This window comes from Pelodiscus sinensis, chromosome 10, assembly GCF_052426305.1.
Source record: "Pelodiscus sinensis isolate ZL-2025 chromosome 10, ASM5242630v1, whole genome shotgun sequence".
In the NCBI taxonomy this organism is placed as follows: Eukaryota; Metazoa; Chordata; order Testudines; family Trionychidae; genus Pelodiscus; species Pelodiscus sinensis.
The window spans coordinates 27,487,721-27,512,426 of record NC_143061.1 but is presented as its reverse complement, the minus strand read 5'-3'; positions in this window follow the sequence as shown (position 1 = coordinate 27,512,426).

The following is a 24,706-nucleotide window of genomic DNA, read 5'->3' as shown; positions in this document are numbered from 1 at the left end:
ATTTGTATATAGATACATTATAATCCAGTTTTAATCTATGTCACTGTATGCAAAATACTTTAAAAAGAGACAACATCTTAATTGACAAAGGAGATGGTTCTGCCTCAAAGAATACGGGGAGTTGCTGTGACATAATATTCCAAAGGCTTTGTGAAAATATGCTTATAATATGAATATATCATATCTGAGATGTTTTATGCAGGATGGGTCATGTTACATATCATTGGAAAAGTTGTGATTTAGGGAATCTAATTATCCCATTTGTATGTATGTATCATTTTTGTAGCTGAAGTTAGGAATGTTGACCTATGCATCTGTAATTCATATCTGCTGCTTTGGGTACTCCCACTCATGACACTTCTAGTATAACAATAAAAGAGACTATAGTGCTGATGGCTCATTAGTAAGAGACAATGGACTGTAACAGAGTTTAGTCCTCCTGTGAGCTTGTGGGTTAGTCTGTGAAGAATGGCTATAGGGACCTTACAGAGACATGTGATCCTGGTTCCTGATACTGGAATCCATCTTGAATTCTGTACTTTACCATGCGGGAGGGGAGGAGGAAGGAGAATCAAACAAAGGTTTCCCACTTTATGGAAATGCGTGTCTTCAGTTTGCTTCTACCTCTGCCTCCTGACCCTAAGGAGGTGTTTAGAGATACCTGGGAACAAAAGGACTGTAACTGAAAGGGTGGGGAAAGAACTGCTGGGCCCAGGTCAGAAAATACACCTTTGGCCTATGAAGGACTTTATCTGAAATAATATCTTGGGTGAGAGAGACTGACTCAGCAAGATTGGGAAATAGGGGGCTCAGGCTGCCAGAGAAGGGCTGGGGAGCTAAGTGGTATCTCAGCACCTCAGGTGATATCCCATGGCTCCCAACCCATCACAGTTACCCTTTATATTTTTGTTTATACCTACCATTTAATGCCTTTGATGTAGGTACTAAAAACTCAATTGCTTTATGAAAAGAGCCTCCACAATAAAAAGTCAGAATATTAAAAAGTTAATTTATCGTGTTGCCTCAGGAAATAATTACAGGTGATTTAGAGCAAGCAGATATCAGATAAGTGGTAAATTGAGTTGTAACATGTTTTCTTGCATTTCTTCAAAAAACATGTTTGTCTCTGTGTTTTATGTCAGTTTTTGACTGTCAGTGCTTAAAGTTCAAACAAACGCATCACAACATTGTCTAGCCAATGTTGTCAATTTCTTCAGTAACTTGTTGTTCAGCCAGTATTGCAGCTGGCACAACAGTGGACTGGTTTTGGATTCTGATTGCTGCCCCAAACAATGTTGCTTTAATTCAGAAGGACAAAATGCAGGAATAGGAAGCAGCGGGCACTATTAATTTCATACCTTTTTTCCATGAATATTTGAAAAAAAGAACAGGAAACAGTGTCCAGAATTAGAAAGACAAATTGCTGTGTTGAGCCAATGAGCCAAGTCTTGTCCTGACTGACAGAGCCAGGATGAGCATAGTAACAGATCAATAAGTCTTCCTCCAGAGAAAATCAGCCAGCAAGGATAGAAGTCTTAGGGAGTTGCGTATTACAACCCTTCTGATGAGGAGCCAGGAGCAATCACCAGGGAACATTTATTGCCACAAATGTCACAGCCAGCTAGTGAGCTGGACACTCTCACTTATCCAATAACTGTGCCCCTTCTTGGAGACACAATGTGGGTCAGTTTTAGCTTGCCCTTTGTCCTATTAGGGCATGGCTACACTAGGAAATTATTTCAAAATAACTAAATTCGACTTAGTAACTCCTGATTTTACAGAATCAAACTGGCATGTCCCCACTACAGGGAAGCCTCAAAATTAGTCTGAGGCAAGCTCCATTAATGTGGATGTACTACCCTGACTTAGAGCTCCAGGAAGCACTGGGGAATAATTAGTTCGAATTACTCTGGGGCTATGCCTAGACTGCAAGCCTCTTTCGAAAGAGGCTTTTTCGAAAGATACTTTCGAAAAAACCTCTTTCAGAAAAGAGCATCTAGACTACAACCGGTACCACTCATGTAGGCCACTCATGCATCCCACTCACTAGTTGCCCATCTCTGATGAATGGCTTATTGTAAAACACCATAAATTAGAGCAACCTCTGAAAAACTTCATTTAACACTTCCATGTCGAAGTGTTCTGAAGATCCTCCATGGCATTCAAAAAATATGTTTTGCTTGAGGGATTTTTTGTATGTTTGTTTTAATATTTATAAATCACTAGAAGTTTTACCCAGTATTGCTTGGGTCCTTAACTTCAAATAAGTTTTGTTTTTCTTCCTTTAAAAATTTGTTCTGGGGTGGGGCTGGGGATGAGGGGTTCAGTATGCAGGCTGCCCTGGGAAGAGAGGACAAGCCCAGCCCTCTCTCACTACAGCAGCATGGAGCCAGGTCAAAAGCGCCTGTCTGTGGCCGCTGCAGCTGCAGTGGGTATATAGTAGAAAGCTGTCCCTTTCTCCACTCCTGCCTCCTGCTGGCCCATGGGGTAATAGCTGTCATGGTCCCCAATTCTGACCCCTTGCTGTCCCCATGTGTTCATTATACAGTAGGGCTACATCTAGATTGCATCCCTTTTTCGGAAAAGGGATGCAAATTAGACATATCGCAACTGAAGCGGGGGAGATTTAAATCCCCGCTTCATTAGCAATGGCGATACATCTAATTTGCATCCCTTTTCCGAAAAAGGGATGCAATCTGGACGTAGCCTACAACTATCCCTCCTACCAGACCCCTTCCTTTCCATTTTATGAGAAACAATCAAATTCCAGGTACACCCCATTGTCCTGGCATAACCAAACCCAGACTTTGCTTTAAGTTAGGATCAGAGGAAGCTATTCACCAAATTTGGTACCTTAGCTCTTACCATTTAGGAGTTGTTGAACAATTGGACTCATGGACAGACAGACAGATGCAGATGATTGTAATAGACCAGCTTTATCTGAAGTGAGGAGTTTTTAATTCTTAAGGACCTTTTAACCTTCTTAAGGACCTTTTAACAAATGGTTGAACACTTAGATGTCAATGAATTTTGAAATTCCAGTTGTGTAGTACTCTAGGAAAGGAATCTCAGCTAAGGTGAAGGATGAAAAGGGAATAATGAACTATAATACAAAAGCATTTCCAAATGAGAGAGTATGAGGGACCACTAGGAAATAAGAGCCTGAGTATGTCTGGAACAGTTAAACGCTAGTAACTGTTAAAAAAAATTCAGCCTGTACTTTAAGGAATCAAGGTTGAATTTGACCCACACTGGGCACTAAATTCTGATAATTTAAAATGCATCTAAATAAGCTATATGGTTCAAAATAGAAATCTGAGCATGTCTAATAAATTGATGATAGGCAGAGAAACCTCAGTTTTAAAAAATGGATGAAAAAAGAGATACCCTTTAAATATATTAATGTTGATTTTAGAAAAGATGGATTGCCAACATAAAAAAAGTAAGCTGTTTGCCCAGCGTATGTCTACACTGCCACCCTAGTTCGAACTAGGGTGGCTAATGTCGGCATTCAAACTTGCAAATGAAGCCCGGGATTTAAATATCCCGGGCTTTATTTGCATGTTCCCGGGTGCCGCCATTTTTAAATGCCCCATAGTCTGAACTCCCTGCCCGCGGCTACACGTGGCACGGACTAGGTCGTTCGAATTAGGAGCTTTAATTCGAACTACCTAGTCCGTGCCGCGTGTAGCCGCGTGCAGGTAGTTCAAACTACGGGGCATTTTAAAATGGCGGCGCCTGGGAACATGCAAATAAAACCCGGGATATTTAAATCCCGGGCTTCATTTGCAAGTTCAAATGCCTACATTAGTTCAAACTAGGGTGGCAGTGTAGACATACCCCCAGAGATTTATGGAAAGGAGCTGAGATATCTGGGATTGATGAGAACTGAAACTTGAAAGACAGCAAGCCATTTGGTTCATTGGACATCCCTATTTAGCAAAATTGATAGAATGAGGGGAATGGCTCATCACTGAAGTGTTTGACAATATACTTACACTGCAATCACAGTGTATACCTGCAGCTCCTATAGCCATACCTGGGCAAATCACACATTTAATTTATATCATGTTCACTGAATGGAAGGTGCTACAGAAATAACTCGTTTACTCAATGAGATATCATTTTTCTCAATGGAGTTACACTGGAGTGATCCTGACATAACAACGATAAATCAGGCCCATACTTTGTTATTAAAGAAACTGATCTAATAGATTTACAGAATTTTTATTTTAACTGGCATAGAATTTTTAAAAAATATTTTTTGTTCTAAATCCCCATTTTATATCTTGAAAATTGTAAAATGATAAACACGAGCTTCTTATAGATATTCCCTCAATAATGATCTTCTCTGCCCCTTGTCATTCGGAGATGCAGTCTGCGTGCACCATGCATACAAAGAGAGAAAACAGAAAGGACAGACCAAGAAAACAGTATCACTCAGTGACAAAGACAAAGTTGCGGTTCAGACATTGGTTTGCTGGCTTCCAAGCTTTCTGGAGTTTCCAATAGCAACCACAAAATGTATCAAACTACGTCACACAGTGTTTCAAATTCAGTTTCCCATTGCTATATGAAAAGCATAAAATGTTAATCTGGTTAAATGGCAATGTTTTAAGAATAACAATAATCAGCAGAAAAGATGTATAGGGTCTCTTCCACCAAACTTTCTCCTATCAGATGCAGAACTGAAGGAATCTGAAACACTGGGACTGCATCTATGGACATGTTTATGGTGCTTTGTGTGCGCTACCACAGTGTAAATACTTTTAACATCAATGGAAGGAGGCATTCTGTCTGTTTAAATCGAAGTTTCTGAGGGTATGTCTACATCGCCACCCTAGTTCAAACTAGGATGGCTAATGTAGGCATTCAAACTTGTAAATGAAGCCCGGGATATAAATATCCTGGGCTTTATCAAAATGCAGGACAATGTAGCACTTTAAAGACTAACAAGATGGTTTATTAGATGATGAGCTTTCGTGGGCCAGACCCACTTCCTCAGATCAAATAGTGGAAGAAAATAGTCACAACCATATATACCAAAGGATACAATTTAAAAAAATGAACACATATGAAAAGGACAAATCGCATTTCAGAACAGGAGGAGGTTGTGGGGGGGAGGGGAAGGAAGGAAGGTAAGTGTCTGTGAATTGATGATATTAGAGGTGGGGAGAGTGGGATGTCTGTGAGCTAATGGTATTAGAGGTGATAATTGGGGCTATCTTGGTAATGGGTAAGATAGTTTGAGTGTTTGTTCATTCCTTCTCGGAGAGTGTCGAATTTTAACATGAATGACAGTTCAGAGGATTTCCTTTCAAGTGCAGATGTAAAAGGTCTTTGTAGCAGAATGCAGGTGGTTAAGTCATTGAGAGAGTGTCCTTTCTGGTTAAAATGGCAAGAAACTGTTTTTTCTTTGTGATCTTGTCTGATATCTGTTTTGTGGGCATTAATCCTTTGGCGAAATGTCTGAGATGTTTGTCCAATGTACATAGCAGACGGACACTTTCGGCACATGATAGCATAAATTATATTTCTGGATGCGCAGGAATATGTGTTCTTGATCTTATAACTCACTTGGTTAGATCCAATAATGGTATCAGCAGAATGAATATGTGGACAAAGCTGGCAACGGGGTTTGTTGCAAGGGAAGGTACCAGGGTTGGTATTAGTGTGGTATGTCCTGTGGTTGTTGGTAAGAATCATCTTGAGGTTAGGTGGTTGTCTATGGGGGTATGTCTACACTACCCCGCTAGTTCGAACTAGCGGGGTAATGTAGGCATACCGCAATTGCAAATGAAGCCCGGGATTTGAATTTCCCGGGCTTCATTTGCAAAAGCGGGGCGCCGCCATTTTTAAATCCCCGCTTGTTCGAACCCTGTGCCGCGTGGCTACACGCGGCATGAACTAGGTAGTTCGAGCTAGGCTTCCAAATTCGAACTACCGTTACTCCTCGTGGAATGAGGAGTAACGGTAGTTCAAACTAGGAAGCCTAGTTCAAACTACCTAGTTCATGCCGCGTGTAGCCACGTGGCACGGGGTTCGAACGAGCGGGGATTTAAAAATGGCGGCGCCCCGCTTTTGCAAATGAAGCCCAGGAAATTCAAATCCCGGGCTTCATTTGCAATTGCGGTATGCCTACATTACCCCGCTAGTTCGAACTAGCGTGGTAGTGTAGACATACCCTAGGAGACTATGGGTCTTTCTCCCAGAGCCTCTTGGAGTATGGTATCCTGTTCCAGTATAGGCTGTAGTTTATTGATAATGTGTTGGACAGGTTTAAGTTGGGGGTTGTAGGTGATGACAAGTGGTGTTCTATTGTTGGTTTTCTTGGGTCTGTCTTGAAGTAGATGGTTTCTAGGTATTCGTCTGGCTCTTTCAATTTGCTTTTTTATTTCTCTGGGTGGGTAGTTGAGGTTTATAAATCCTTGGTAGAGATCCTGAAGCTTCTGGTCTCTGTCAGTGGGATTAGAGCAGATGCGGTTGTATCGAAGAGCTTGGCTATAGACGATGGATCGTGTGGTGTGTTCTGGATGGGAGCTGGAAGCATGTAGGTAACTGTATGAGTCGGTGGGTTTTCTGTAGAGAGTGGTGTCTAATTTTCCATTGTTGATTTGTACTGTGGTGTCCAGGAAGTGGATCTCTCGTGTAGAATGGTCCAGGCTTAGGTTGATGGTGGGGTGTAGGTTGTTGAAATCTCTGTGGAATATCTCCAGTGTTTCTTGGCCATGCGTCCAGATCATAAAGATGTCATTGATGTACCGTAGGTAGAGAAGGGGTGAAAGGGGACGGGAGTTGAGGAAACGTTGTTCTAGGTCAGCCCTAAAGATGTTAGCATACTGTGGGGCCATCCGGGTACCCATGGCTGTGCCGCTGATCTGGAGGTATAAGTTGTTCTCAAACTGGAAATAATTGTGGATGAGAACAAAGTTACATAGGTCTGCTATCAGGTCCAGTGTCCTCTGGGATAGTGTTTCTAATTGCTTGTAGTCCGTCTTCACGTGGGATGTTGGTATATAGAGCTTCTACATCCATGGTGGCAAGGATGGTGTTATTGGGGAGGTTATCGATGTTTTGTAGTTTCCATAGGAAGTCAGTAGTGTCTCGGAGATAGCTGGGGGTGTTGGTTGCGAAGGGTTTGAGAAGAGAGTCTACATTGCTGGATAGACCAGTAGTGAGCATGCCAATACCAGAGATGATGGGACGTCCGGGGTGCCCAGGTTTATGGATCTTGGGAAGCAGATAGAACAATCCTGGTCGGGGGTCAGAAGGTGTTTCTGTGTGGATTTGTTCCCGAGTAGCTGTGGGGAGGCGTTTAAGGAGACAGTGTAGTTTCTTTTGGTATTCCTCTCTGGGCTTTATGTGCATGTTCCCGGCCACCGCCATTTTTAAATGCCCCGTAGTTCGAACTCCCTGCCCACGGCTACACGCGTCACGAACTAGGTAGTTCAAATTAAAGCTCCTAATTCGAACTACCGTTACTCCTGTAATGAAACACTGCAATGAGGAGTAATGGTAGTTTGAATGAGGAGCTTTCCTCTCCTCTCCCATTCCTGCTCTGCACAGCAATCAGGAGACTCCTGGGGGTGGGGGCAGCTCCAAGGCAAAAGGCAGGAGATGCATAGCAGTGGGGAAAGGGGCAGCTGAAATGTGCTGCACTTGTTAGCCTCTTGGCCAAACCAGTCAGGATCACCTGTCAGAGGCTCCAAAATATAACAGTAGATCCTGATCTACTGGCTGGTGACCACTGCACTAAGCTAATGCTGCAGGAAACTGATCTCGCAACACTTTGTTGTATATTCCTATGACTCCTAACATAATAGATAAATAGATTTGTGAGTAAGGATCAATGCTAATCTCTCTGGAAATCAACTTAATATATATAAATGTTCAGCTGTGTTTGTGTTCACCTAGACAAATAACTCCAAATCATTTTTGCACTACCAAAGAGATATCGGTACTTCAAGTGTTTGCCAAACTTTTCTGGCTGTTTCCCTACCTTCTCCCCTACCTTAGCTGCTTTCCAATCCCTATCTCAATGATAAATTCAGGGCCAAGTGTGTAGTTTGAGGCTTAGCATATTACCAGGAACTGCTCCCATTAAGATGTTCCCATATTGCACTTAGGTAACTCAAGACTATATCCTCTGATGCGTACATTGGGACTTGGAGTGGCTCATAGTCCATTACTTTTAGAAATTGAAAGAGGCTCAGCACAATTGCAAGATGACACCATTCAGGTGGGGATGGGAAGAGATCACTTGCTGCTAGGGAAGAAAGCCTATATTGTTGTGTACAGATGAAAGGAGGAAAAGAGGTTTCTATGGGAATTTCAGACTAATAAATTACTTCAACTTTACTGTAAGGATGGTCATCACTTACCCAGGAGTGTAATTTTTGCTTATCCACAATCTTTTCTACTCAGAACAAATATCAAAACCATTTTACCCTTTCATTCTGTAAAAACACAGTATAGTCACATACATATGCTGAAAAGGGAGTTTATTTTTTGTAATACAGTAATTATAATGAGTATTAGAAATCATACAAGTAAATAAAAGGATGTATATATAGATCTGGGTGCAAATATATACAGAAGTAGTAGCCTCATTCAGAGCTGGTCTTAGGGGCAGGCAACCCGGGTGGTTGCCTGGAGCCGGCATTTTCAAGGGGCTGCTGACAAGAACTGGTCTTAGGGGTGGCCCGTGACCGAATTTCAGCCTGACCTCTTGAATCCTCCCCCCAGGTTTCCCTGGTTACTCCCCAAGCCTTTTTTTTTTTTTTTTTTTTTTTTAACTTGACAAATAAACCATCTGGTGAGCCAGGCAGTCATCTGGGGCTGCCAATTGGTTAGGACCGGCCCTGGCCACATTAGAGCCAGATCTACAAAATGGGGTTAACTGAATTTTAAGGGTATTTATTTGCAAATTGTGGGGAAAACATTAGGGAAAATGCATCTTTTATAAAGGATGTCATTGAGAATCACTGTACTAAGAGTTCAGATAATAAGGTACATAATAAAATAACTATGGGGCAAATCTTTAAAAGTCTTGGACTGATCAAGGTACACAACAGAGTGCTTTCCATTTTAAGTATGCTCCTAGGATTAATGCACACTAGCTTTTAGTTACATTGAAGTGAGGGCCATTATAAACGTTAAGCTCCTTTTTATAGCATACCTGGTCTACAGCATGCTTTCTTTGTACTGAAGAAGAAATGTTTGTGTACCAACTAGAATATTATAAGTACTATTAGAAACATGTATAAGGAATAATAATGCAATACTTTCCCCTCATAAATAGCCAACTAGCATTCTCTTTATCCACTCTTTTCTGGGTAATCAAAGCTTTCTTCTAAGAAAAACAAAACCTTTGGCAATTTAGTCTCTTTTATTCTTTTGAGCAGAAGGACATCTGTCACTTCCATTTGTATCAAAATCCTGATTCATGCTAATTTTTTTAAAACGAGATATCTACTAATTTTGCATAAAATTGAGCAGATATGATTGCAATGGTTAGCACAGATGAGTGAATGGGAAAAAACTGAGTAGAATGAATTAATAACCTTCATATTGTTAAGTATCAAGTATGAAATTCAGAATGGTACAGAGGCCCTTGTATGGACCTCTGTGTCACTAAACCCCACCTTAAGGCTTAAGTGGGAATAATGTGGCATGTAAAATATGGCATGGGCCTTCTGAGCTTTCACCCCAAATGAATGTGTATCATTTTATATTTGAGGGGGCTGATTCTTAAATTAAAGCCCTTTTGAACTGCTAGATAATATAAAGCAGGGCTATGTGCAGGAATCTGGGGAGGTGAGCTGTGGGAGGTGCTGGTGGCTGCCCCACTCCCACGGCCCAGCCCCACCCTGGCCTCGCTCCTTGGGATGGGGGAATCAGCCCCAGCCTTCCCCCGGCCAGCTGGAGCATGGGAGAGGGAGGTTGGGGCAACGTATCACCCCAGCCTCACGCATACTTGGAGATCCATAGGGGAAGACTAGCATCCCTCATATCCTCTGTGCATACAGGCCTATAAAGAGCACCTTAGTGCAAATGAGAATCAGGCCATGGAACTGGAAATACTATGCTGACTGCACATTAATATTCACTATGCTGAGTGAAAAATAATAACAAAGTCATAAAAATTATAATTACTATTTCTAGCAAGTGTAATTCCACAGCAGAGGCAGGCTAGATGCCTGCCAATTAATTTCTGTGACTATGTAGCCATATCTTAGCCATATTTATGCTAAAAAAATTACATGGAATTATGTAGTAATGGAAATGAATGAGTTTTAAAGCATGAGGTTTGAGGTGAAATTACACCTATGTGTCCATGTACACACTTTCCAATATTCAGGGCATGATTTTTAAAAGAACAGGTGTCCGTTACCAGGAGATAAATTTTGTACACAACTGTTGCCCAATTTGTGTATGCAATGACAATGGTTGCTCACTGAAATTAATACATACGAATAGCCAGTTGGATGCCTCATCATTTGTATGTGAAAAGATCCAATTTGCTGCCTCAGTAATTTTTGAAAATGGAATGTAGGCTCTTCTGTCATGTGGACACTCTCAAGATCTTTGTCCTAATTTTTAACACCTGTCATCTAGATATGTGTAAAAAGTGTCTCTCTCTCTTTCACATTTTGTTATTCTAGTCATAGCTGCTCTCTGCACTGTACTGTTCTTCAAGTCCACAATTAATTTTGCTCTGCTTATTCTTTTCTCCAGCTATGGAGTGACGTGCTCCCCTGAAATGAACTAAACATAAGGATTCGGCTTTATATGTTTTCAGCATGTGTATGTTCTACCTACATATATGATACATTTAGCTGTCAATTAATTGTATCATTCATCAATTCCTAAAACATACTAGAAAAAAAAACATACACACTTGCTCTAAAGTCACATGTTGTGTGAACAGAACATAAGTATGTTTTAAAAATATTGTATTTATACTTATAACTGATTGCTATGCCTAACTGATTTGGAACTGTTTCCCATTGCCAATTTTTTAAATTCCACTCTGAGTGTTTATACATGGGGAGGAGGGAAATATATACTTCCTGTAGTGGTAAGGAGATAATCTTGCTTTCTGTATTAATCACAAGTTGACTCATATTAAACTCAAGTTGCTCAACTCTCCTAACTCTAGTACATGAATGCATTATTTTACCAGTTTGGAATACAGAGAAGCTATGATTGAGTGGAGTCATTTTTCAGTTCACTGGTCATGGATTTCCATGTTTAACTTCCCATGCAAATAGATGAAAATACACCTCTTTGTATGGACACATTAAAATGCCTATTTTTAAAAGTATGCAACAAAGTTGTGTTCTCTAATTAAAAAGAATAATAACCCTAAGTCTGATTCCACAAGGTTTTAAGAGCCTCCTGTGAGTGGTTAACATTTTCATTGTCATTAATGGGAACTGTGAATATTCAGAACCTTAGAGATTTAATTATAAGATCTACAGAGCAGAGACCTTGTCAACCTCCATGTTTATACAGTGTGTGACTGAGTGGACCCATTGGGCCTTTGGACACTTTCACAATACAAAATACCCAACTCCCATGATAATTTTAAATATAGTTCCTTTCATTCACATCAAAACATTACAATTCTTACATCCAAAAAAACCTAAGTTTAAAGAACATGAGGCTGTAAAGTCAAGCACTCAACAGTTAGGAAATACCAGAGTTAAGGTTGCAACCTTAATTTGGACTAGGTGCATATGTATTATGATACAGCCTTTGATTACATGATCACATATTATGTTTTCTATAGGGCCCCTGCCTCGGTCAGTGCATAGGATGGACTTGCTCTGAGAATAAATCAGAATTCTGTTGTGTCTTAATTCGGGTACTTCCTATCTTTTGAATGTGTGGCTCTGCAGCTTTTATCATTTGTATAACATCTTTGTGTGTCCTGGGCTACGCGAGGATCTTAGTCCAAAATAACCTCCATCCCCAAGTTTGAATAGTAAGTGGTGCATCCACATTACCAAGCCCGTTATTCCAGAAAAGTGGACCATGGAATTCAAACTCTGTACTCCTGCTTTTCATCAGGAATAATGCTAATTCTGAAATTGTAAGTTCGAAATAAGTGTGGATGCTCTGGTGCCACTAATTTGAACTAATTGGCCTACTGTGGGCTCTCACAGCTGTCAGCCCTGACCACTCTGGCCACACCTGGCATCTCCACTATTCTCCTCCTTCTGCAGAGCTTTATAAGTCCCAGAAACAGGGGAGAGGCCTGTCGCATGTGGCTAGCTTCATGAGCCCTATGTGAGCAAGCATCACTGTGGGACATGAGCACCCTCAAATCCCCTCAGATCCTGCAATGGCTGCCACAACTTCTGCTGCTCCCTGGGTACAGAAGACTCATAGACTTTAAGGTCAGAAGGGACCATTATGATCATCTAGTCTGACCCCCTGAACAGTGCAGGCCACAGAATCTCACCCACCCATCCTAAAGAGCTCCAGCCTGGACTGGTGCAGAGATCCTGGACCTCATCCAGGTGTTGGGGGAAGAGTCCAACCTCCAGGAACTCTGCACTAAGAAGCGGAACACAGACATCTATGCAGAATTGTCACCAGATTGAACATAAGAATGGCCATACAGGATCAGACCAAAGGTCCATCTAGCCCAGTATCCTGTCTGCCAACAGTGGCCTATACTAGATGTCCCAGAGGGAGGGATCACAACAGGTAATCCTCACGTGATCCCTCCCCTGTCGCCGCTGACTGGCAGAGAAAAGGCACAGCAGAAGCCTGGAGCAGTGCAGGTTCAAAATAAAACAGTTGTGCCAGGCCTACCACAATGCCAGGGAGCAGAGCAGATGCTCTGGGGTGGCACCTCAAAGAATTTTGGTGCAAATTCTAATAACTCTCTACTGAGGACGTGTGAACAATGGTTTCAAAGGATTATATCCTGCCTAAATTTGGGCCAATATTTACAGGAATGGCAAATGACCGAAAACAAAAGCAACCCCTTTCCAAATTGTAAGTCCATGCTCCAAAGCATGGCAGCTATTAAGGTGCTTAATTAAAAGACCAAGACTTTTTTTAACATAATCAAAAATGTATTTCATTCTCAGAAATAGCTAAGCCATTATTGCTAAAGCTTTCTAAATTAAAACCAGCCTGAAGCAGATACCCAGAATAGGAAAATTCATCTTGAACAGTTAAAGTTAAGCAAAGTTATAAACCACTGCTAACAAGATCTTAGAATAAGTGGAAAGTATAAGAGTAAGTTTTACTATAGGTGGCACCACCAGCCTGGCCTATAATTGAGAAATAGATAGATAGATAGATAGATAGATAGATAGATAGATAGTACCACAAGCTTTCATGGGAAAAATCCACTTCAGGTGAGTGGGCAGCTGGAGTGGAAATAGAATGATAGACTCTTAGGGCTGGAAGAGATCTCAGGAGGTCATCAAGTCCAGCCCCCTGCCCAAAGCAGGAACAACCCTAACCAAATTAGCCCAGCCAGGACTTTGTCAAGCCGAACTTAAAAACCTCTAGGGATGGAAATTCCACCACCTCCCTAGGTAACCCATTCCAGTACTTCACCACCCTCCTAGTGAAATAGTTTTTCCTAATATCCAAACTAGACCTCCCCCACTATAACTTGAGACCATTGCTCCTTGTTCTGCCATCTGTCTCCACTGAGAACAGCCTTTCTCCATCCTCTCTGAAACCTCTCTTCAGGAAGTTGAAGGCTGCTATCAAATCCCCCCTTACTCTTCTCTTCTGCAGACTAAATAAGCCCAAATCCCTCTGCCATTCCCAAAATAACAGGAACCCAAAATTTATAACCGCAAAAGAGGGGAAAAAATACCTGTCAATTGTAGTGTTGGTGCTAATGTGGCTAATTGTGTGGACTGGAAGTATACTATACTTAGTGTTTTATGTAAATGAGGTGTTAAATGCAGGAAAGGCTGACTTTATAATGAGCCATCCAGTTAATGTCTTTGTTCAAACCCAGGGAAAATGTCAAATTTGCATAAAAGTCAATTCTACACTCTCTTTCTTTATAACTGGCTTGTGAAATTCCTTTGTAGAAGAATGGCTACTTTAAAATTCCTTAATAAGTGCCCAGAGAGGTAAAATGTTCCCCTATAGCAGGGCTACTCAACTTTGGAAACCCTGGCAGCCAAAGTGATACTCACAGCACATGCTGAGGGCCTCAACTTAAGTGTGGTTGCATAGACATGCAAATATATATGCAAATATATGCAAATAGCTTCTTTCACACTGATAGTATGAATACAAAAATTAAGGAAAGATTACATAACACACAGGCCCCATTTATGTCAGTTCTGCTCATAATAATAAAACACAATATTTACCCAATTTCCACCCATATGACAACACTTTTAATGAGCAATGAGAGTCCAGGAATTTAACTACTAAAATGCATATCAACAGAAGACCATTATACTGACTACTTTTTTTGTTTTGGCTCCCATCCATGGGCCACATGTTGACCCCGCGTAAACCCAAACTGCCCCCGCGGGCCACAGATACTGCTACGGGCTGCGTGTTGAGTAGCCCTGCCCTATAGATTTATGTGTTACCAATTCTGATGTCTGACTTGTGTCCATTTATCCTTTGTTAAAGAGAGACTGTCCAGTTTGGCCAATATACATGGCAGAGGGGCATTGCTGGCATTTGATGGCATATATCACATTAGGGTATATGCAGCTGCATGAGCCTCTGATGTGGTGGCTTATGTGGTTAGGTCTTGTGATGATGTCATTTGTATAGATATGTGGACAGAGTTGGCAACAGGGTTTATTGCAGGGGTAGGTTCCTGGATGAGTGTGTCGAGGTGTGATGTGTGGCTGCTGGAAAGAATTAGCTTTAGGTTAGAGGGTTGTGTGTAGGCAAGGATTGTCCTATCTCCCAAGGCCTGTGAGAAAGAGGGATAATTTTCCAGGATAGGTTGTAGATTGTCAATGATACACTGGAGGGTTTTAAGCTGAGGACTGTAGGTGACTAGTGGTGTTCTGTTATTTTCTTTGTTGGGCCTGTCTTGAAGAATCAGATTCCTAGGTACTCATCTGGCTCCATCAATCTGTTTTTTCACTTCCCCAGGTACCTGATAAAGATCTTGTAGGTGTTTGTTTCTGTCTGAGGAATTGGAGCAAATCTGGTTGTATCGCAGGGCCTGGCTGTAAACAATCGATCATGTGATGTGTCCTGGATGGAAGCTAGAGACATGCAGGTAAGAATAGATGTCAGTAGGTTTCTGGTATGGCGTAATGTTAATGTGACCATCATTTAATTTTACTGTAGTGTAAAAGAAGTGGATCTCTTTGTGGACTGGTCCAGGCCCAGGTTAATAGTGAGGTAGAAATTGTTGAAATCCCTATGGAATTCTTCTAGGGTCTCTTTCCCGTGGGTCCACATGATTAAGATGTCATCAGTGTAGCAGAAGTAGAGGAAGGGTGCTTAGGGACGAGATCTGAGGAAACATTGTTTGAGGTCAGCCATAAAAACATTGGCATATTGTGGGGCCTAAATTGCCCCATGATATGCCAATGTTTTTATGGCTGATCATAGCAGTGCCACTGACTTGAAAGTATAAATTGTCCCCAAATTGGAAATAGTTGTGAAAACAAAATCACATAGCTCATCCTAGTGACTTTTAAAATTACAGACTAACACAGCTATCCTTCTGAGACTTTTTCAATGACTATTGATATTCACTCAGCTTTGGGGCAGAAGATGGCAGATGCTTAACCAACACTGTGCAGTTGTGTAGGACTGAAAGTGAAAAATTCCCATTTGAATATGCAGGGAGGTGTTCAGGTTGCAGAGCTGGACATACACTAATCAGAATTTAGCAAGGGCTGTGGGGTTAACAACTCGGCGAAAGAACATATGCAAATGAGGCATGGCGATGAATATCGCCACACCTCATTTGCATACTTAATGAGCTGCCATTTTTGCACATGTGGCTTTTGCACAAGAAGGAGCAGTCTACCCTGCTCCTCCTTGCGCAAGAAGGAGTTTTTGTGCAAGAAGGAACAGTGTAGACTGCTGCTTCTTGCAAAAGCCCCTTGCACAAAATGGCAGCTCATTAAGTATGCAGATGAGGCACAGCGATATTCATTGCTGCACCTCATTTGCATATGTTCTTGTACAAGACTGGGCAATGTAGACATAGCCCTCTAGTTTTAAGAAAAGTGTTATGGGATAGTTATATCCTGTAAGTCCACAGAACCTTTATATCTCCTCAGTGAGATGCCACTTCCAAAATCTCTGACCTGGATTCCATACTCACTGGTAAGAACAGCAACTACCGAAGCACCAGCATCATTTCCCGAAGCACTTTGGATTTTCTTTGAGATCTCCCATCCAGGTACTGACCAGACTCTGTGCTTCCAATTTTTCAGTCCTGGCAAGCTCACTGCTAGAGTGATTTGGATGCAAAAAAATGATTTTTTTTGTTTGAAAACAAAACAAAAAAATGTGGTGGGGAGCTGAAATCACAAACCAAATGTACCATATTTCTGGGTTAAAGAGCTATGTTCCAGTCCACTCTACGGGGAGGCAAGATCAGCCCCCAACTTCAGGACACCATGAAAACTTTGGAATTGGAATCTGAAAGAATTTTCCAAGTGTGTTTTACTCTCCTATAGATATTTTTCTAGAAAGCAAGGTCCTGTCTCTTGTCTTTTTAACAATCTTATAAGTAACTACATGTAAATTTGTATTTGATTTAGATAAGGATTTTTATTGATGCTAAGGTATTATCATAAAATGAGGCGCTATCTTTAGTTCAGAATTCTTACTATTGTCCCTTTCATCTGAGACATTATTCATTAATTATTCATCACTCTTTTGCATTTAAATAAGGATGGAGAAGACACATGAGAATGTGCTTCACTTATATACACTTGGACAGAAGAATTGGTAGCCCTAAAATATCTGAGTATTATTACATTATTATGGCTAATGTAGTGGAATGTGCGCAGCCAACTAAACACCATCACATAGAACAGGGCTACTCAACATGCGGCCTGTTTGTTTGTGGCCCTCAATACAGTTTCAGTTTATGGGTGCTCACCACACAGCCCACAGATGGGATCCTTTCAACATGGCCTCCACTGGGAACACACTCCACAGCAGCGAGGCGTCTCCCAGGCAGGATGAGCATTGAAAGATGCAAGCGGACGGGCTGGTTGGAACAGACGGATACAGGATGTCGGCATTTCTAGTCCCCAGGGAAGAGGTGCCAGGAGCACTGGGGCATTGTGGGAAGTACTGGCTGCTTAGCCTTGTGGGCAGAGCTTGAGAGGTGCTGACTGGCTCACACTGGCCACATTTAGGTCCAGCACAACAGCTTAAAGCTTAATCTTTGTATTCATGCCCGTCTGTGTGAAAGAAGCTATCTGCATATATTTGCATATATATTTGCATGTATATGCAACCACACTTAAGTTGTGGCTCTTGGCATGTGCTGTGAGTATCATTATGGCTCCCAGGGGTTCCAAAGTTGAGTAGCCCTGACATAGAACATATATAAACCGCACAGACGGCAAGAGTTACAGAAGCTCAAAACATTTCATGCAAAATTAAAACTAGCACCTCAGAAACACGCTTTCTGTCAGTCTACAGAGAAAAAAAATGCAGATAATTAAGTTACCAATTCATGTCAATATCCATCTGCTGTTTAATTTAGGCATCAAGTACATACATACAGACTTGGTCTGGCAGAGCATATTGCATTTAAAAACATCTGGTAAATGTTGATAATAAACACAATAGGATTTGCCAACTAAATTACATGCAATAATAATAATAATTTACATCTGATGCCAGGTAGTTATTATGCCAATTTTGATGTATATTTTTCTTTGTATCTAAAAAGGTTCCCAGCTTATTCTGAATAATTTTATGGGGCCAAATTAATCAAAGATTCTGGAATTTATACTTGTCTATATACACTCCTCTTTTGGGGGTGGAGGAGTGTGAGGGCCACCTGATTTTGAAGTGTTTAGTAAAATAATGTTAAAAATCAAATCAAATTTGCTCAGAATTTAACAGCTCTTCAATATCAGTCTCCATTTAAAAATAAAAAATAAAAATGTATCCTTTTTGCTTATCACTACCATATGGAATAAAGACTTGAATCAAAATACAGGACCAATTTTACCCTTGCCTGTACTTTCACACCTACTGCATATGGATAATTATGTGGAAAACAGAACACAGGTAATACTATTGACTAAATATTATAGATCATATGCTCAATTAGAGTAAATCTCTGTAGCTGTACTGACTTAGCTGAACTACATCAATTTGAACCAGCTGAGAATCTCGCCCTAGAGTTATAGCAGAAATTAATAGACGGATGTGTTCGGTCAACAAAGCTCGCTCTTCCAAAGCTAAGCTAGCTCTAAGAACTAAGAGTCTGGTTTTGGAAACTTCAGCTTTGAAGGGCTGAGGCTCCCAAGCAGATTACTTCACACACAGACTGCACCACAAATGAAGGCGAAACTGTAGTTTGGGTAGACCTACCCATGTTAACTCTCATCTAGCTAGTGCAGGTAACCACATAAGTGAAGACATAGTGGCACAGGCTTCAGTGCAGATTAGATGACCCAGCACAAGCCCACCAGGGACCATGGATATATAGTCACAGGGGCGGCCCATGAGCCTAGGCAGACTAGGCAGTCGCCTAGTGCACCGCGAGCCCTGGGCGCCAGATGATGACATCACGGGGTGCCCGATGATTATGTCATGGCCATTGATGGCCGTGCAGGCAGAGGTGCCAATCGCGCCTTCCACCTGGGGCGCCAGCTGCCGCAGCTGGCCTCGGACCACTCCTGTATATTCAGATTCCTGGCTTGTGTCACACACTATGCCACCATGACTTCACTGCAAGCTAGATTAAAGCTAGTGCAGGTACACCTACTCACAGTGCAATTGCACCTTCACTTGCAGTGTATGTGTACCCTAAAGATGTGTCTAGACTACAGGGATTTTTTGAAATGTTTTGAAAAATCTTTACTTGCGTCTAGACTGCCACCACGTTCTGTCGACAATAAATCAAAAGAAAGTGGCAAGTTAACCTCATTTTACAACAGAGATCTATTGAAAAAAGGTGAGTGTAGACATGGGGAAGCTTTTTTTCCAAAAATAAAGGAAGAAGCCCTGGTGGACACTCCTTGCCAGACCTTTCACCTCTATTGTTCCTGTCTGTAGCCATTTTTTAAAGGCACAAGCACCCAGGAGAAGGATTGTGGCAGCAAGCCAACTCCAACCAGGACCTGACCACTCAGCTGTTCCTGGTTAGCCCACTTACTGTCATGTCACAGGCACTAGCCCCTCGAGGCCTTCCTGGCCTTTCCAGGGACACATCCCAGGAATAAGCAAGGGGCACCAAACTGTGGGCACCATCATGGTCTGGCCCCGAGATCCAAACCCTGTTGGTGCTCTGGTCTGAGGAGGAGTCTCTGCAGGCCCTGCAGTCCAGGAGGAGAAATGTGGACTTTTATGCCCAAATGGCAGATGGCCTAGCCAAAAAAGGGTACTACCCCTGCACACTAGACCAAGTGCGAGCCAAGGTGAAGGAACTGTGGCAGGGGTATGTCAGGGCCCATGAGCACAGATCCCAGTCTGGGGAAGCAGCACACTACTGTACATACTACAAGGACCTGGACCAAATCCTGGGAGCAGGGGAACCCCTGCCTCTGGAGAAGGTTGTGGAGTCAGGGATGGAGAGAACTGTGCAGCAGTGGCCGCAGCTCCAGGATGACATCCCTGAGGACCAGCAGCTCCAGGAGCACAGTGACCTTCTCCCAAGAGCCGGTCCCCCAGATGCAGGAGGCCTCCCAGACATCTTCGGACACGGGGGAGGGAACATCAGGTGAGTGCTGTGAAGGTCCAACACACCCAGACAGGGGAGGCGGGAGCAAAAGGGATGGTGCAGTACTGTGATGTATCATGCTGATCACAGCCTGAGGGGACCACACATGGCTAACTGCAGGGAGGGCCGTCCTACCCCCTCATGGGTGCGAGGCACCAGCTGCTCCTGCAGACAGTGATGCCAGGTACAGGCATGGGTTGGGGACCCTGGGGATGACCAAGCCCTGGGGATGGCCAAGCAACTGTGACTTGACACTTGTCTGTGCTGCTTGACCATGGTGTGTGTGTGGGGGTGGTGGGGGTTGCAGGATGTTGGCCTGCACACCCTCTGGGCTCCAATGTGGCTGTGGCTGTTGGCCAGACCACACCAGGCCTTGCTGAGAGAACATCAGCAGCCCCTGTCCATAGGACAGGCACTCACTGCTGTGAAGGAGGGCATGCCCTCTCAGGGAAAGTGTGAGCATGCATGACCGACTACTTTTCCCTCTTGTTCTCCACAGCTGGAGAAGCCGTCCAGGAGAGGCGAGCCACACCTGTCCCACCACCCAGATGGCTGCATGGAATTCGCTGGCACTGGCACACATATCTGGAACTGACGCGCCAGCACATCTCGGTCCTGCAAAGGATGCAGGTCACATTTTCCGAGAGGATGCAGGCAGAGGCAGAGAGCACACTTGCTTGCTGGACGAGTTCATCCAGCAGTGCACTGTTATTTGCTCTGCTATCAGGGAAGCAATGGCCTTCCAAGGTCCTATCCCTGTTCCTGCTCCTCCTGCTAACCCTAACCCTTTCCTCTCCACCAGGTAGTGCAGCACACAACAGGCAGCAATCACCTTGGGGATGTTGCATTCCCCCATGTCCAGGTGAGTGAGCAGGCACCTAAACCTGCCCTTCAGATGCCCGAAGGCGCATTCCACCTCCAAGCGAGCCCAGTTTAGGTGGGAGTTAAATAATTCCCTGCTCACGTCCAGGTGTCCAGTGTATGGCTTCATGACCCAGGGCGTAAGGGGGTAGACTGTGTCAGCCATGATGCACATAGGCATCTGCACATCCTCAACTGCAAAGTTGTGCTGAGGAAAGAATGTCCCTGCCTGCAGCCTGAGGTACAGGTATGAGTTGAGGAAGATGCGGGCATCATGTGCCCGGCCTGACCACCTGACACAAATGTCTGTAAACTATCCCCGGTGGTCGACCAGGGCCTGCAGCACTATGGAGAAGTAGCCCTTCCTGTTTATGTACTGGGCTGTTCGATGGGGTGGTGCGCGGATCGGGATGTGAGTCCCCTCAAGTGCTCCACTGCAATTTGGGAATCCTAGTCCCACAAATCCAGCCACGATGGTATCCAGGTCTCCGAGGCAGACAGTCCTATGAAACAGCTCCGAATTGATGGCCGTCACCACCTGCAAAAAGGGACAAATAGAAACACACATAACAGGAAATTAGAGGGGTGCTCTCCCACCCCTCCCCTCCAAGACCCCAAGAGCCCTCCCCCCCTCAGGCAAACCTCCCCCCGCACCAGGGCAGGGTGAGGCCAGAAGGGCTTCTACCACTCCCACGCCATCCCCTCTGCCCTTTCCTGATGGTCCCCCTTTTCCGCCCCACCCCCCCCATTGGCTGTCCCCTGAGAGTTACTTACCGCCATCAAGATGGCCCCAACAGTAGACCTCCCCATGCCAAACTGGTGTCCCACTGAGCGGTGGCCAGTTTCCGGAGGGCAATAGCGACCCGCTTCTCCAGGGGGATGGCAGACCGCAAGTGGGTGTCCTAGCATTGTAGGGCAGGGAAAAGCCAGGCACACAGATCCTGGAACGTGGACTTTTGGAAGTTTCGGAGCCAAGCCTGGTCATTCCACTGCTCAATAACAAGACGGTCCCACCAGTCTGAACTGGTGTCCAGCCTCCAAACTCGCCACTCCAGGAATAAGTTCGGTGGCAAGGGCAGTGGTGCTGCAGCCCGACCCAGGGGCTCACATCTTTGTTCTGAATCCAGACCTAGCATGAGTATCATGGTGGTCTCATGTAGATGCAGCAGAACTTGAAGCACGACAGTGTGGGGCCATCGCCTGCCCAGAGGCAGCCCCTCTCCATGGCAAAAATAAGATTCTAAAGCACAAAAATCAACCAAAAAACAAACTGCGATGGTGTTCTAGAAAGCAGGGCACCCAAAGCAAGCACTGCAGCAGCTTTGCACAAGAAATTCATGTTGCCTCTCTACATTGCTCTCTTGCAAGAGCTCATGCCAGTGTAGACTCTTCCAGAAGAATAACTCTACTGGAAGAAGCCTTGTTTTCCAACACTAGACTGTAAATTTACTTGTGCAAGAACGCGCATGCAGTGTAGACACCTGGCAATTTTTTGCGCAAGAACAGCTCTTCTTGCGCAAGAAGCCGCCAGTGTAGATGTAGCCTAAGTAATCACTGAAGATCACAAAGAGTAACAGAAATCTCTTTGAATAGTAAAGTAGACATTTGCACGTGATATGGCTCAGAAGAGGCACATGAGAGGCAGATAAGACAAGCAACAAGATGACAATTTGATGCATTCAGTTTTCTGGCTACTACCACAGTTTGAGAGAGATCCTGTATGATGCTGAGCACCCTCCGTTTCAATTGCCTTCTAACCAGTGCCCAGAGCTGGAAAACTCAGCAGTCCCTGGTTCCTGTTCTCTCAGCATGTTCGTATTTTTGAAGCTTCCTTCGACAAAATTATTTTATTTAATTTTTGAGACTCAAGATGGCTCCAAAGAACAATGCCATCTTTTTCTTACAGTGGTCCCGGTATTAACGTGAATTCCAAAGTATTTATCTTTCATTTGGATAAGTAAATATAGAGTTTTAAACTCCCTGATTTCTTCTGTTAGGATTTCCATTTACAAATAATCAAATGGCTGTTCAGTTCATACAGGAGCAAACAATCACAATTGTTACAAAGCTCCCTGGCAATATCAAATAATATTTCAAAATATTTGACTCTTTGATGCTGTGCTCTCTGTAAATCAGTACTGAGATCAAGATTTGGTGTAGTTATTTCTTTGGTGAGGCACTCATAACAGCCAAAGTATGCCCTTGTGACCATGCTTCTCAGTTATTTTAACTTCCTCCTCTAGGGCTCCCAGTAAGATTGTTCCATCATTTTCACTTGTTCAGAGTGTGGTAACACAACAGCTCACTGGTTTGAGTTATCACAATCTCACGGGGCTGATCCTGCCAGGTGCTAAACCACAATGGCTTCAGTCCAGCAAAGCACTTAAACGTGTTTTAACTTGAATCACATGCATAGATTCAAGGATCACACAGAGTCTACAGAGAAAAAATGCCGATAATTAAGTTACCAATTCACGTCAACGTCCATATGCTGTTTAAATTAGGTACCACATTCATACAGACTTGATCTGAAAGAGCATAATTCATTTAGAAACATCTGGTAGATGTGGATAATAAACAAAATAGGATTTACCAAATAGATTACATGCAATAATAATAATTTGCATCTGATGCCAGGTAGTTTTTCCTGCCAATTTTCATGTATATTTTTCTTTGTGTCCAAAGAGGTTCCCAGAGTATTCTGAAGAATCTTATGGGGCCATATGGGACCCTTGGCTCATCTAGTTTGATCTCATGTCTCTCTCAGGCTGTATAATTTCACTTAGTTTATCCCTGCTTTGAGCTAAAAAACTGAGTTGGACTAAAGCATATCTTGCCGAAAGGAGAAGACCTCAGGAGATGGAAAATCTACCACTTTGCTTAGCAGCTCATTTCAATACATAACATCTTGCATTGTTAAATAATTGTGCTTTATTTTTAATTTGAATTTGTCTGGCTTTAACCTCCAGCCATTGATTCTTGTTATGGGTAGTCTCATTGAAGTCAGAGGGGACTACTCCTATGCTTAAAAATGAAAAAGTGCTTTGCTGGATCAGGGCCCAAATGCTCAGTATCTTGCAGAGTGCCCATGAACACTCTGAGGGTATGGCTACACTAGCCACCCTAGTTCGAACTAGGGTGGCTAACATCATTCGAACTTGTAAATGAAACCCGGGATTTAAATATCCCGGGCTTTATTTGCATGTACCCGGGCGCCGCCATTTTTAAATGCCCAGTAGCTCGAACTACCTGCCCGCGGCTACACGCGGCACGGGCTAGGTAGTTCAAATTAACACTCTCAATTCAAACTACCATTACTCCTCATTGCAGGAGTTCAAACTAGGGTGGCTAGTGTAGCTATACTCTTACTCTTTTACATTGGCCAGAAAATGGTGGATGGAATTTCAATTGGTACTTGCACTTTTTAAAGCTCTTAACAGAATTGACTGTGGTTCCCTTTGAACCCATCTCGTTTGTCATTTTACTGATGGGTATCTGAGGGCTCATTTAGACTATGCCGAAATGCTAAACGAGGATATGCAAATTCCATAGGAATTTGCATATCTTCTTCCAATCTCACTTTTGAAAGCGGATTTTCCAATCTCACTTTCGAAAGTGAGATCAGAAGAAGATTCCTGCAGAATTTGCATATCTTCTTTCGTTACTTCGGTGTAGTCTAGATGAGCCCTGAGTTCACACATCACAAGCTGGGTCAGGCTTCCATCTTCACATCTGAATTTGTCAGACAATTATACTCTTGCTGTCAGGGTCCCTACACTGTCAGGGCCGGATTTCCAATTAGGCACAGTAGGCACATGTCTAGAGGTGCCAGCACACTAGGGGCACCTAAAAGTTAAAAGTTTCATCTTTTACAGAAAGCAAAAGTGTCAGCTGTAGGTGATGGAGGCAGTAACGATGCTGTTCCCAGGGACACTTGTAAATTCAGTTGTG